Genomic DNA, 15758 nt, shown 5'->3' on the forward strand with positions numbered 1-15758 from the left:
GCACAATACATAAAAACATTCACAATTCTTTGTACAATAGAGGTTGGATGATGCAAAGAAGGGGGTTTCAACAGTGGTCTACTGATCACAGACAACAAAACTCCTGAATAAAACTAAAGAGAGTGAAGAAAAAACCAAAATCTGGAGGCAGATCTAGTCTTGTCTGATCATCGCACCTGTAACACAGGGAAACAGGGATGCATCCCACCTACTGCACACGGGAGGTGCGATGCATCCAGATTGCTAAGAAGATAGGGTGCGATGGTCCAGGGACGAGACTTTAACTTGGTTTTTGGTCACAATTTGCAGTTTATTCCAGGGATTTAGGCTAAGCAAATGATAGCCAGTAACTACAAAGTATAGGGCTGATCTAATGAGGTTACTCAAGCTACCTCTAGGGCACTTAGGATGTTTTCAAGTCAATTTTTCAGTTCATAAACAAACCCAGAGATTAACTGAAGCAGCGTTGATCTACTTTGCACTTGCATAGCAAATGCAGATCGAAGGCTAGTTGGCTTGACTTCAGGCTTCGTCTGTGGTTTATGAATCAAACAAATAAAGACAAGTAATCAAACTAATCGCTCCCCAGTGGAGTCTCCATTTTGTTACCGAGAAATCTAGTGTCTATTCAGAACTGCTAGTCCCACTAAGACAGGTAGCTATCTTAGAAACAAACATATTAAAGTCACTTGTTTTTTCCTTTACAAGAGAGAGATGAGAAAGAAGCAGAGAGTACCAACCTTAGTCTTCCGCTTAGCTCCTTGCTTGTTTCCTTTCCCCTTTGACAGAATCTCACCACTGCTTCCGTACTTGTCCAGCTTCAAAGAGCACCTGTAGATTCACAACAGCATAATACCATCAAAGCATAGAGATATTTCACTGTAAACAATATAGGATCAGATATATATTGACCATACAAATGCATATAACAAACACAGTATTCAGAGATACACAAGAATATGGAGGAAAACTCAAATAGCTTTATTAGTAAAAGTCATAGAAGAGAGGATTACAACCACTTGGTCTGATCCAGCATCATCCTCCCAGCTTGAAAGCCCTCTTCACCTCACACAAAGCAAGATCACCCAACAATGTCTTCAAAGAGAAACCAGCAGCACCTCTTTGCAAATTACCCAATTCCAACCTTTGGATCTCTTGGATGAGGGATCCATCTATAGATATTTGTAGGGGGGTGAGTCATCTTCTGGGATTTTGATTAGTGTCATCTCTCTGATAGTTCTTGGTTCCACATGGAGATTTTAGATCTCTTACTCATCCCTGGGTGAACTCAGAGAGGCAAGTGTCAAATGAGAAACTACTAGAAGATTCTTTGGGTTTCCACCTAGCAAACTACTTGTGCCATTTGTCTGCTCTTGCTCATCGCACCCTATAGAAAGGCTTTCTAGTATGCATCGCACTTTTTGCATGTGGAAGGTGAGATGCATTGCACCTTTAGCACTGGGCAGTCTGTATGGTCCTGATTTGACCAGTTCTGAGTAGCTTTTCATGGAGAACTTCTGGAGAGATGATGTAATCAAATGACCTTCCTCCTTTAGGGTATGAAACAACACTTTTAGAGACTTAGAAGCCCTTGGTTTATGGACATATGTGATCGGGGTTGTAGTGCCCAAATATGTCTATAACACTAGGGCCTTATGTCATAGAGAAATGTCATGATAATGGTTCAGTGCATATCAGAACCATAGATGCAAAGGTCATTCCTTTACTTGTCAGTGGGCACAGATTGAAAGTTTAAAAAAGGCCATTGTCAAAGCAAGAGTTCATTAATGATATCAACAAAACAATGATGGTGGTGGAGAAAGTCTCATTTCCTACCTCATCAAGTCCCTGAGAAAAAAGAAAAAGAAAAAAGGAAAAATAAGGATACTCGAGTGAAACCCTTCATGAGGCACATGAGTCCCACTGTTGGGTTGAAAACCTATTGAGGTGGCCCAATGGTGTCAAAACCCAAAAAAAAAAAGAGAAATAAAAATATCTCTGGGTGAAAACCTCTCTTGAGGTGCCTAAGGAAAGCAGCTAGGATGAAAACTCTTGGAGGCAAACTAGTTGTTTTTCAAAAAAATATAAATAAAAAAGAGGAAAAAAAGTATGAAAATATTGTTTGCAAGTCAGAAGGAGGACGATCATAGCAACAATGGAGAATAAAAATGGAACTATTCAGCTCATATTTTTATTTTTTCATTCATTATCCTTCATCATTCTGCCATTCCTTTCATTTTTTTCACTCTTTTGCCTCAGTTTTCAAGGGTTCTGTGTTTTCTACAAGATGATCCTGTAGGAATTACAGTGGCTTGGGAATCCCAAAGGAGTGACCCTAGATAAAGGAAATGGGCTACCCATGTCAAAGAAATAAATTCCTACATCACCATCTCATTACCATACCTCTCTCCACCATGATCGCCCCCTGCATTCATAAAAAAAATTACAGTTTTCAAAAAAAAACACAAAGAAAAAAGATGAAGACAAAGAGCAAGGGAACAACACTCTAAGGTTATTTTTCATCATTCACAAACCCCTAGACCTCCTCTCTACCCATGTTAATAACCCTCAGATCCCAACAATAGAATATGATTAAAATTTTTGAGGGAGAAGCAGCTACAGGACATCCTGTAGGAAATCCTGTAGCAGCCTATCCCACAGAACAGAAATCATAGGTTGCAACAAGTTTCAAGCATGGAGATCCAAAGGTAGAAGAAGCTCCTCCAGAACCTAGCAGCAACATCATCATCATCATCATCAACACTAGGTACCTGCACATCAAGGAAAATCATCAAAGGACATATAAAAAAAAGAGAGAGAGGAGAAATCACATGCAACCAACACACAACAAAAACCTCATTTCTTCAACAAACTACAGCAAGGTATTGTTACCATAGGTAAGTATCTCGCTTCCACTCTCTCATTTGCATAATGTGATCAAAATATGTAAAGATTGTGAACGAATTGGTTTATAAGCGAAAGGTGGCCAGTTAACTTGGCCACCTTCGTTCAGACAGTGAGGACAAAAAAAGTTAGTCCTCACACGCATGTCAGCAGTCAAGTCAAAGAAAAGGAGGATGAGGTCGAAAGCAGTTAATCTATGGATGCCCGAAGTGGGAGTTGATTACAAGGTGAGGAGAATGATGATGTGGTAGTGGGACCAATGGTCCAAAAATAGATATTCGTACCTTGGCTTCCAGAACACCACCTCACTCAAATCAACCATAAGACGAAACAAACGTTGATCCCCATGCATAGATGCATTCACATTCTCGAGGCTCACACTATCAAAGTCACTCTCGACCCTCAAGCAATCTACAGGAGAGGTAAATTTCATTTTTTTCCTTCGCAGGACCACCTACAGGATCCTATAGGGAATCCTACAGGATCCCACAGGAATCCTACAGGATACAATTAGGCACTCTATAGGATTGGCAGTGAGAAATTTCAGAGGGAGAAAAATAGGGTTTGGCTACATCAAGCATTGCAAGGAGGTAGGCTCTACATTTCCTCCTATTTTTCCAAGTGAAATGAACAAAAAAATCCTCTAGTTTGTTGAAATTGTTTGCGGTAAAAGGGAATTGTACCCACAGAATTTTGAGTTCAATTTCCTCATTCGTTAAAATTTTGTATCAGACATATATAATCCTCCATCCATCAGACAAAATGACAGGGGGGTTTAATAGAAGGGATCCCATCAACACCGTGAGGATTCACTAACACCTTCCCGTGCTAGAAATATTCACAAGGCATAATTCGATGGGTTTCTTTGAGAAATTGAGGGGGTATGATGATGAAGTACCCAGAGATTTATCTCTCCCTCATTCCACTAACTAGGACCCATGCCACTATTGTGGTGAGAGGCCTCTCCATAAAGATCACCCCTGAACTCATAAGCAGAATTACCACACTACCCTTAGGAGTGCCTTAGAAAAAGGAAGACAAGGGAAATAGCCAAACTGCAAAGAAGAAATTCTTTTTAGAGGAAGAGGAGGCCATGGAAGACAAAAATGTGTTGGGTTGTCTTATATTCTTTCCACGACTAGCCTAACTAGTCAACCGAGGGGTTAGAGAGGTGGTAAAGCCCCCCCTTCGTTGCGTTGATTGTGTAGCAGGGGGGTCACAGGGGGGGCGGCAGCCCCCTTTTTCTAGGGGGTTTGAGGGGGGCGGGTGCCCCCCTCTACGGGGTGCGGGGCAGCGCCCTGGGGAAATTCTTTTTGGACCCTAGATTAGGTTGGGTGGACCTACCTATGGTTTTGTGCATGGTTTTCACACATGGTTTTGGGCACGATGGTTTTTGGTCTATGGTATTGGATGCTTCAACATGTATAAGTATGTATTGTAACATTGAAAGGAACATAATGAAAAATCAAGCTGGTAGTCTTGGTTTCGGATCCAGGGGAAAATATCTATGTATATGTGTTTTATGTGTTATGCTCTCGCATTATTTATTTTCTGTGTTTTAGAATTCTATGCAGGTAATTTCTGTAAGGGGTTAAAACCTACATTTGGTATTGGAGTTGTTTTGGCTTCAAGGGACGCCTTTGTTGCTGAGGGGTTTCGCTCGAGCCTATGGTAGACCCTGTTCAGTGGGAGATCTACGGGATCAATTCTAGTGGTGAAAGAAGATGGCAAGTAGTGGAAAGATAGATATTGAGAAATTTAATGGTCAGATTTTTGAGTTGTGGATGCTCAAGATGGAGGATCTGTTAGTGGATAAAAATCAGTGGATCATGGTAGATCCGGGTACTAAACCAACTGGAGTGTCTGATGAAGAATGGAAGAAGTTGGATCAAAAGGCAAAGAGAATAATAAGATTGTGTGTCTCAGATTCAATATTGTTGAATTTATCAGGGGAAGCTACAGTGAAGGTTTTGTGGGACAAGTTAGGTACTTTGTGCCAATATAAGTCTCTAGTGAATAAACTATTCTTACAGAAAAAGTTGTATAACCTGAGGATGAAAGATGGAGACTCGGTGACAGAGCATATGAATGCATTTAATGCTGTGGTAAGTCATTTATTGTCTGTTGATATTAAAGTTCAAAATGAATATAAGTTTAGTTTTTTGTGTTCTCTACCAGATTCGTGGGATAGTCTGGTTATTTCAATAGGTAGCAATGCAACTGCCTTGCAGTTTGACGAAATAGTCTCATCCTTGCTGATGGAGGAGATGAGATGGAAAAATATGGAGAGCCTGAATGGTGATGCCTTGTCTGTACGAGGATGATCCCAGAACAGAAACAAAAATAACTCATCGAGTGGGAGATCTAAATCTCTAGGAAAACCTGTAAAGGTGGTGTGCTGGAAATGTGTTAAGGAAGGGCACTACAAAAGGGACTATAAATCTAAAGCTCCCGACAAAGGAAATTGATCTGATGATGATCCTCCTACAGAGGCGAAAACCACCTCAGATGAAGGTGGGGATGTATGCTTGGCTTCTTCAAGTACACATGTAGATCATGAGGCATGGTTGATTGACTCAGGTGCATCCTTTCACTTCACTCCCCATAGAGAGTGGTTCTATGAGTATGAGAAATATGATGGTGGTGATGTCTTCTTAGGGGATGATAGGAAGGCTAGAATCATTGTTCGTGGAAAATTAAAGTTGAAGTTGCAAGGTGGAAGGGTTAGAACACTTCTGGCTATTCTGCATATTCGTGCATTGTCCAGAAATCTTATTTCTGTAAGAAAGTTGGATGATGTAGGTGTAAAAACAGTGTTCGAGAAAGATACTTGCAAGATGGTTCGGGGAGCATTGGTATTGATGTGAGGAGTTCGGATTGGAACTATGTATAAGATGCAAGGTAGCATTGTTATTGATGGGTGCAACAGTTCTGTGGTTCCTGAAAGTGAAGCAGAAAATCTAGTGGTCTCTGGAGAAAAGACCATGCTATGGCATCAAAGGCTTGGACATATTGGAGAGAAGGACCTTCGAATACTTCATGGTAAAAGGTAAGGTAGAAGGTATGACTAATAGCTCTCTGGATTTTTATTTCTATGAAAATTGTGTATATGGTGTTATCACAAAATCAGTACTAAGGGCTGCTACCTAGCAAGATTTCATGTAACTATTTCAACCAGACTTTAGACTAAGGATTAGCCTCCTTAGTCAGAGAGGGCTCTCTCACAGATTCTTGATATGAATTAAGAACAAGAAAAGATGGCTAACTCTTCAAACATTTTATGAAAACAAGCTGGTTGGAACAACAAAATAACATCTCTTCCATTGGGCTCATGGAGTCAAATACTTCTGCAGTAAACTATAAACCACTCAATCATAGAAGCCAAGGCATATAATGTTTAACACTCAAAACATCTCTCAAAAAGAACCTCAACTCATAAATATACACAGGAAGTCTGAGCACTAGGTGAATTCAGAGTGATTGCATATTTAGTGAGCTATAAAATATATAAAGGATAATGACAAAACCACACATATTCTGAGCATTGAACACATGATGAATCTTGGGAAGAAAAAGTAATCCTTTTATTACTGTCAAAAAGTCTTTTTACATAAGCTGATAAAAACTCTGTTTTTTCATAAATCTCCAACCTCTATTACATCAGAGTTTTTCACTATATATAGGAAAACCACAACTAAAACTATCTTGAGTCTCCTCAACAAGCATGAGGGGAGAGCTCGATGATCTACCATTAATTAACCTTATCTATTTCTAAACAAACTTATTAAATACATAAGGTATTGTGCTGTAAATACATAGAGTCCTAATTACATTGAAAATCCAACTCTATCTCCTCGTATGCATGATTCTTCTTGGATCCTTGACAGCTGTACAGTTTCTGTTGTGGCTGAGATATGTTGAGGAATATTCACTGAACAGGCTGGCCTCGGATGCTAGCTGTATAGATAGCTCATTAATTAGCAAAGATGAGCACCCTATTTTCACGGTCCCTGTCTTCCATTCTCCGAAAATGTAGCAGTCATGTTCCCAAATCTTTAATAACTCAAAGTATGGAACGCTGCTACCAAACACCATGTCTCCAGATGAGCTGTAGGCTGTATTTATGTACAGGTGTCTCTCTTCTAACATTCCCGGTCAAACTATTTATTCTGCATTGAAAACATCACCTACAACAGTTTCGTAGCGCGCTACGAAACTGCTGTGTGATTTAAAAAACACAGTCTTCCTCTAAATTCCTCACAAAATTGAATAGCTGCTGTTTGCCATTCTTCAATTTCACCTTTGCTATGCTGGGATTCAGAATCACTTCTAGAATTTTGGCTCTCTCTATACAGCTAGGCATCCCAACTTCAAATGCCCTAGGAAGATGTCGTAGTATTGCTTCATCTAACTCTTCAGGCCTGTTGGTTGCCACAAGAACAGTAACCCGAGCAGTTTGATCTGTTGTAAAGCCATCCCACAAAGCCATGAACTCTGTCAACTTTGAAATAATCATGTAAGGCAGTATCTATCATTTCTTGGCGTTCTTTTGCTTCTAGAGAATATATGCTGCTCTTTAAACCATCAAGAACTCCACTAGAGGGTATTTTTACAAAAGATATTCTTAAGTGTGAAGCATATCTAGGCATAATAGGTTGAGAACCCTCAAAATTATGATTCAGGGGTCTAGGCAGGACTGGATTTGTTAATTGATGAAGAACAGTAAACGGAATGATTTCCACTTCAGCAGTTGCATTTAGAGACTTATTTTCAGCAGAAACACTTTCAGAGAATAGAGAAGCAAAAGATCCTTTACCACGTCCTATGAGGGTTTTCAGGCATGCTAAATGTAGCCCAATATTAAAGGCCAGTTGAGGTGATAGATACGCCACCTGTGGATCAATGGCTAAAGCATAATCTTCAGACAAACAATACGCTAACAGAAGGCCCATATGCTTCAAGCATGCCAGCTGAGAACATAGTACTCTCTGTGATTTGTGGAATTCAATAGATTTTTTGTCTGGAGGATCCAAAACAAAGACTCTTGCAATCACCCATGAACCAGAATTCAGAGATAACTCCCTTAATGTACTTGATGCCAATCCCACAATAGCTGCATCATCGTAAGGTGCTTCCTTCCCACCATGCTTGCACAACAATTCTTGTAAACTGCCATTTAATTCAGAACCATCTTTCACATCCCTAGGGAGATGCAGAAACCCCGCAGAGAGACGCATGGAGCAAAATCTCAAGTAATTAGATAACGAATCTGCTTGGGCACCTGACTCACCATCATGTTCTCCAGAAAGCAAGACGGAATTAACAACTTCACTGGTTCTAGCTAATAACAGAGGCTTCTTTCTTCCATCCATTGTCAATGCCTCAGCCAGATTTAGGCTCGATATGCTCATTTCCCTATCCTGTTTATGCTCATTTCTTTCCCACCTTTCATACATCAATTGCAATAACCCTCTCCGAACGGCCTTCGGTACATCATTCTTCAATTCTGTAGCTTTAGCTCTAAGTTTCGATAACCTCAGCTTAGAATCTCAGGAGGTTATGGACTGAGCAGTGGGTTCAAACCTCCGGAATAACAAAGAACTCTTGATTATATTTTCTTTATTAAGTGACAGCTGTTAGCTCCGAATGATTAGCAGTACTATACCCACAAAAGTAGATCACGAGATCAAAACTTGAATAGTGGATTGTTCTGTGATTGTTGTTGCAGCTGAGAAGGCAATAGATCAATAGTTAATCACAAGAAAAGGCTTATTAATGGCCTTTTTGAGTTCTCAATGATCTGTGATGAGAACTTCCGAACATTGCCAAGACAAAAAGACGAAAATGCATCCCAATCCTTTATTATGTGCCTTATTACAATAGCAGTAACTATCAAACCTTCTCTGCCACCCGTTTGCGTAGAAAAAGAGCTCTTGTGAAGCTAGGCCACGAAGATAACGAACTACATCTCTCTCTGGCACTTCATCAAACACTTGCGCCCAAGACATAAATGCTATTCCATGAATTTGCCACCTGCCAATAATCGGTTTCACCAACAGCGGAAAGAAATCTCCACCGGCCCATTTGTATAGACCTCAGCCATAATATGAAAGCGGTGCTCCCATATAAACCCGTGTGTTGACACATATCGCTTGGGAAAAGATCCTTCATTAGCATTGCACTTGTTGAGAGATTTGTATCTTCCCACTTCAGGAAAAAATATATACGTGCAGATGAGGTAACGCAACTATAAATGCCTATATATATAAGAGAATGAGAAAGAGCCATCCCCAGTTCAAATATAGAGCAAATTTCTAATAATCTAAACATTAACTTCACCTCGACCTTATTTGAACTCTTTCGGTTGAGGAATATTTTTGAATGAAATTTGACTGGCTATGTCTTGATCTTTAGGCTGAGACTAATACTTTCAACTCAAGAACTTGAAGTTGAATGACAACAGGATTTATCAGCCTTTACCTATTAGCCATAGCCAACCAGCAGCAGATCCTCCAAATAGTCCTAATATCGAAAATAGTACTAATAGATTTCCCAGTGCGTTCTGTTCAGGTCCCTTATATCCTTTCGGTGCAGCAGTGAATATACAAACTGTAAGGTATCCATTGGAAACACCGAGCACAATACATAGGAACAACATCCAACCTTGGGTACCATATTTTGCAGTAAAATAGAAACAAGGAATTCAAGAGTTCCAAAGCTTTAGATGCATTCCCTTCTTTCAAGTGACCAGCAATTAGGATACTATAAGTAGTTTGATCAGGAGATAATCCCTTTTCCTGCATTTCATTTAAAAACTTCTGTGCGCGTAACATATGGCCAACCAAGCAAAAGGAACTAACTAGAAAATTGTAAACCACAGTTCCTGGAAATGACCCTTTACTTACCATATCGCCTCCCAATTGTATTGCCTTTTGTAGCCTGCCTTTTAGTCAATAACCAGCTTCTACTTCTTGAGAGGAATTCACACTTATACAAGCATTTTTATCCTGAGAAACGTTCTTATCATTATAAAGAGCCTGAAGAACCTCAGACAACGGTGGAGCTGACATCATCGCCTTGATATCCTCAATCTTATCTGAAAGATCTGACATTAGACCTTTAAGCACATCAACCTCATCCACAGCAGTTGTAGCCAGTGTACAATAGGCATGCTAGGATTTGGGCCTCCACTGAAAACTCGAACAAATCCCCAATTTCGTAGCACGCTACGAAATCACCTAAACAGGTAGCGCTGCGAAACTGCTAAAAAATTTATGCGCTGCGAAAACACTTTGCCCTTAAGCAAGACTGAAAATTTTGGCCACAGAATTTTCAGTGATAACAGTGGCTCCACTTGGGATAGTGTGCCCTTGTGGTACACTAAGAACTCGCAGGTCCAGTGCCTTATCCATTTATGACAAATAGAAATTTGCTTGACAAGCATGACTGTAGGAGAAAGAAACTACTGCTACTGAAAAATGCAAGAAACTACTTCTACTGAAAAATGCTCAGTTGACCTTGAGCTTATTTGCATTTACCTATACCTACCTACCCTAACAATTTCAACTTCCTTCTGCTCAATCAATATGAAATTTCCAATGTAGCCAATCCTCTGTTTTATCTGATATTTGATTTCTTTGACTGCATCGGAATTCAGAACCAATATGATGGTGTAATGACCGCTGCCCCTGAAATTGTCTCTGATCTTTATAAGAAAACTGAAACTGAAACACTGAAGAGTAGAACTCTTCCATGTAATCAGCTATAGGATCCCAGAATATATTATCAGCTTGATGATTCTGGTAACTTTCAGGTTGTGTAGATTGATCTTCAGCAGCAGTGTTCAGTTCCTCAATCGTGAAAGAGAAAGGGACCAACATTCTCTCCTTGCGTTCTGCCATAGAAAACTTCTGAAAATAATGATCATGATCATGAAAATTATATGCCTGAATTTGACCTTCTAAACCTTCAATTTCTTTTTCAAGGTTCTCAGCAAATTCATCCAAGAATCTCATCCTATCCTCTGCCTTGCAGTCAAAGGATTTTAGATATGAGGATAAGGACAAAGAAAAAGATTCATTTGTTTCTTCTTTACTATGATCATCATTCCATTGTTTGAAACCCTCAAGTGAAGGAGAGTTTACCACCACCTCTGACCTATCTATCCATTCCTCCAAAAACATAAGCCAAAAGTCTTGAAATGACTTAATAGATTTGGTAGGAAAACTTTCAATCCATTGTTTGCATTTCCCTTGAAGTGAATCATAAAATAACATAATGCAAACATCCTCATGTTTAACTCTAAGAAGCTCAGCAAAATGACAAAAATCTGAGATATGCTTCAGAGTTAAACTCAAATCTTCTCCATTAAATTTTGGACCATTCCTTAGAAAATATGCATCCTTGGGAAAATGATTTGGGAAACCATGAATTCCTGAGAAATCTATGCATGCATACCTTGAACTAAGAATGGCAGCTTCTAGGTCCTTCATAACTCCAGTGGAATCACCATGAATGTATGAACTTTGAATTCCTCAACAATGGAGTCGCCAAGGTAGGTTTGCAGCCTCGAAAAGATGTTTGAGCTCCTGCTACCTTCAGAAGTTCAACCTCTTAATTTCGGGAATGAATAGACTTCAGGCTCCCAGCAGACGCACCAAAATGTTATCACAAAATCGTGTACTAAGGGCTGCTACCTAGCAAGATTTCATGAAACTATTTCAAACCAGGGTCTTAACTAAGGCTTAGACTCCTTAGTCTGAGAGGGCTCTCTCATAGGTTATTGATATTGAACAAGATGGCTAACTCTTACAAGACACATGAAAAATAAGCTGGCTGGACAGAATTGCTTCCCATTGGGCTTATGGGGTCTCATACATTTCAGTAAACAAAAGCACTGTCTTTTCATGGAAGTCAAGGCTCTTTACATCAGATGTTCAAACATACTTTACAAAACCACAGCTTGCCAAGCATACAGGAAGTCAGAGCATTAAACATGAATTCTGAGTGATTATGCTGTAACAATACTGTAAAAAGAACACTAAGAGAATATACCACCATACATTTGAACAATATGATCTATTGAGAATCTTGAGAAGAAACAACAGCTGTTTTTCTATTACTGTAATCTGCTTCACATAAACCAAAACAGTCTTTTCTAAAAACATCCAACCCCTATTACATTCTCGTCTGATCCATTTATAGGAATACATTCTTCCCTCTCTAGAGCGAGCTCAAAGGCTCTATTAACTACTCCTATATGCTATTTAACTAATTCATTAATTACAAAAATGCTGAGCTGTAATTACACAAAATCCTAATCAAACTAAAACACTAATTCCATTCTCCTCGTAACATGATTCTTCTTGGATCCTTGACAGCTATCCTCCTTCAGTTAGGCTGAGATGTGTTGGAGGAACATTCACTGAACAAGCTGACCTCGGGTGCTAGCTGTGTAGATGGCTCATTAATTATTAAAGATGAGTACCCTATTTTCACGGCCCCTGTCTTCCATTCTCCGAAAATGTAGCAGCATGTTCCCAAATCTTTAATAGCTCAAAGTATGGAACGCTGCTACCTAACACCATGTCTCCAGATGAGCTGTAGGCTGTATTGATGTACAGGTGTCTCTCTTCTAACATTCCCGGTCAAACTGTTTATTCTGCATTGAAAACATCACCTACAGCAGTTTCGTAGCGCGCTACGAAACTGCTGTGTGATTTAAAAAAAACACAGTCTTCCTCTCATAGCTAAATGATTGCCAGTGTGTAGCTTCAACATCAGCAAGGTCCGAACACTGACCATCCTTCTCATGTAACTGTCCTGTTGTTTCAATACCTGCTTCCTTATGTGTTGAATTGAAATCTGAATCAAACTCATGTTTGGCTCTGCCATCTGAAATTGTTTCCATTTCTGATTCCTTAAGTGCACAAAACAATGGCACATTCTATAATCTGAATCGAGCACATCAGCTTTAAGTGGGAATCCTTATTCTTACAGAACCCATTTTCCAAAGATCACTAAACAAGGCATAAATGTGCCTCTGCAAGATGTGCTCATAGTCTTTAACAAACACTATTGATATGGAATACATTCCAGATCAATTAGGTTAGAACACCTTACAAAACCTTTACAAGGCTACCCGCTGTATAATTTAAAGTCTTGCAACAAACATAGAAAGCAAAACCTTCAACACCAGGAAACTGAAGATATTAATGGACCGAAAACATTCATGTCTCTTTCCTGTGCAACCACCCCTGCATTTCAGTAAACAGAGTATTACAGATAAAACCCCCTGCATTTCCAATGTTCATCTATGCAGCTTCATTTGCATGTATCACTGTGTTCCTTTAAGTGCTGGTGTTCAAATGACCTTAATTCTGATGTGGAATCTGCAAGTCCCTCCACCATGCCATCCTCAATAGGAAATTCCTCTGCATCTTTAGTTGATTCACATGACATTACATCATTATCTGTTGCTAATGCCAAATTAAATTGGGAGTCAACAAAGTCTTTATCATTACCACATGCATATATCTTTTGTTCTGGTTCAAGAAACCAGCACCATCATAGCGCACCACCTCCATAAAGAAAGTGACTCCCAAGAGACTCTGCTTTCCCAAGCTTTCAAGATATTAGCCTATCATTTGTTGATTATAAATCTGCTTCTCTGTACTTTTCCTTGGTGATCACTTCTACTTTAAATGCTCATATACGATGCCCATAAGTGTCACCACAATCTTGACCCATGCGATAGAGATGTTCATCATACACAACAGGCCTTCCAGCATTCCCTGCACCTAAGCTTTTATCAAAATTATACACAGGATTGCCCTTATGTTGTTTCGATGGGCCAAGAGGTGAATTAGCATACCAGATTTCCAGCTCTCCATTTTATTTGCACCAAACCGACTGACATCTGATCCAAAAAGCCAGTAATTTTATTATAGTGAATCAAGAAAGTGTCTACAAGTAGCTTCTTACGAAGCACCTTTCTAAGTCTCCACTCCAGAGGAAAATCCAATGCCCGGTAAAAACGAAGATTCCCTTTCTGACTACTCTCGGGCATCATGTATATATTGTTAAATCATTCTTTGTCTCAAAGAACAGGTACAGAACATCTCCCTGAATATAGAGAAAAGGGTCTGCCACAAAATTGTTCGAGTGACTGCTATAAGAAGCTGATGCACATGTAAATACAGAATTAGCAACAGGCTAGGCTGAGCTTCTGTCATTCGAAATTCCTTCCTCCTAAATAGGATGCAGTGCAAATGGATTTCTTCCACGATAAACTCCGATAGACAATGATCCTTCTTTATCCTCTCTGGCTATCACATCCGGCGCATGTCTCCAAAACTGTATCTGAACAGACCTTAACCTGTGAAGAATTATATGCAGGAAAGCTTATCCCCAAAAACGATTTAGCCAACAATATTTAACCATAATGCAAAAATGGAAGAAACGTAGGTGCCAAAGAAATGAGTTGGGTTTCTCTATTTAACCGGGGAGAGCACGATCAACACCATAAAAACTGGATCTCTGTTAAGCATAAAACCCTGCGAACTTCGTGGACCAATAAAATACCCATCTGCGGTAATCCGTTCAATTCAAGAGAACTCCATCTGGGCTTTCACGGTAACTTAATGGGTGTCAAAACATGTCTCACATATCCATAGAAAGTGCAACCTAAAAGGGAAATCGCACACCCTACTGCATTTAAGAAGGATATTGGATTGCGAAATATAAGCCATAATACCAAAATTTGCAACTGCCACCTTCATATTCCCTGCAACATTGAAAGTAACGGCGGTTGTCGAGCAAATAACATAGAAGATCGAAAAGTTCAGACAAAAAGCAGCTATGCCAGAGCCAAATATTATAACTTGGGTTATTTGATGACTGAGTTTTGGATTCTGGTAGTCGATCTCTAACTTTCAGAAGGAAAACCTGATACTCGTTCTCACACCGATCAAAAGCTACTTGAAAAGCCGTCAAAGCCCCATCCTTATCCTTGGATTTTTAAATCAACGTCGGATCTCTTGGCAGCGGCCAGACAGAACCTCTGCGGAAAAAGCAATTGCGCCTCCGAAGGGGATTCGAACCGTCGACAGGTAAATGAAATGCTGGGGTCTATTATGATGACGATGGAGGCGGTGGATGTATGTGTCAACAAATCCTCTCAACACAATACAGCTTACGAGTTCCAAGAGTCAACAGTTTTTTGCGGCCTTCGACAAACGTGCACCGTCTGTTGGAAGCTTGCCTCTAATGCACACAACCCAGTCTTGAGATGAATAAACCCCAAATACAATGAATCCTCTCCAGTGCATCAATTTGTCATCAAACAATTGGAAGCTGCAAAGGAAACTCCCGTGACATTATCAGATTTAACTATTTTCATTTTAGCCTTCACACCAACATTATGCAACGATCCTTTCATCTTTTCCAACTTTGAATTCTCATAAATTTAACCATCTAATGAGTGACTTTCATTCTTATGAGATGTAAACTCTAGGAAAGCTTCTTTAACATTAACATCAAGGCCTGACTCATCAGTTTGAACTGAAACCATTTGGCCAAATAGCTTGAGATTTGATGATTAAATGCTTGTTTCCTGCAAGTTGATGTTATCATGTGTTTGAAATGGTCCTAATCTTACCTTGTATGGAGCAAATGCTGTGAGCGCAAAGTAAAACTACCACTAGAATGTTCCCCTTCAAAGCATATGCAGACAACGGCAAGTCATATCATCCCCTTCCTTCAATGGAGTACAGGCCCACATATAACAGTTTGATAAACCTCGTTTCCTGCAGTGTTTCCATCAATTCACCTTAAATATCTGTCATTTCCCAATT

General features: G+C 39.7%; 1 long non-coding RNA gene across 1 annotated transcript; it reads right to left on the reverse strand.

Annotated features, from left to right (window-relative positions):
- Nucleotides 1-14248: 14248 nt before the first annotated feature.
- On the reverse strand, nt 14249-15180 carry LOC149145982 (uncharacterized). Its single transcript, XR_016265198.1, has 3 exons — nt 14679-15180; nt 14427-14525; nt 14249-14281 (listed from the first exon to the last, which is right to left on the reverse strand). It is a non-coding gene; the product is annotated as an uncharacterized LOC149145982 (long non-coding RNA).
- Nucleotides 15181-15758: the final 578 nt, after the last annotated feature.

Source organism: Pinus tabuliformis, chromosome X (genome assembly GCF_031772625.1).
Source record: "Pinus tabuliformis cultivar Carrire ecotype Pingquan chromosome X, CPIR1, whole genome shotgun sequence".
NCBI classification, from domain to species: Eukaryota; Viridiplantae; Streptophyta; class Pinopsida; order Pinales; family Pinaceae; genus Pinus; species Pinus tabuliformis.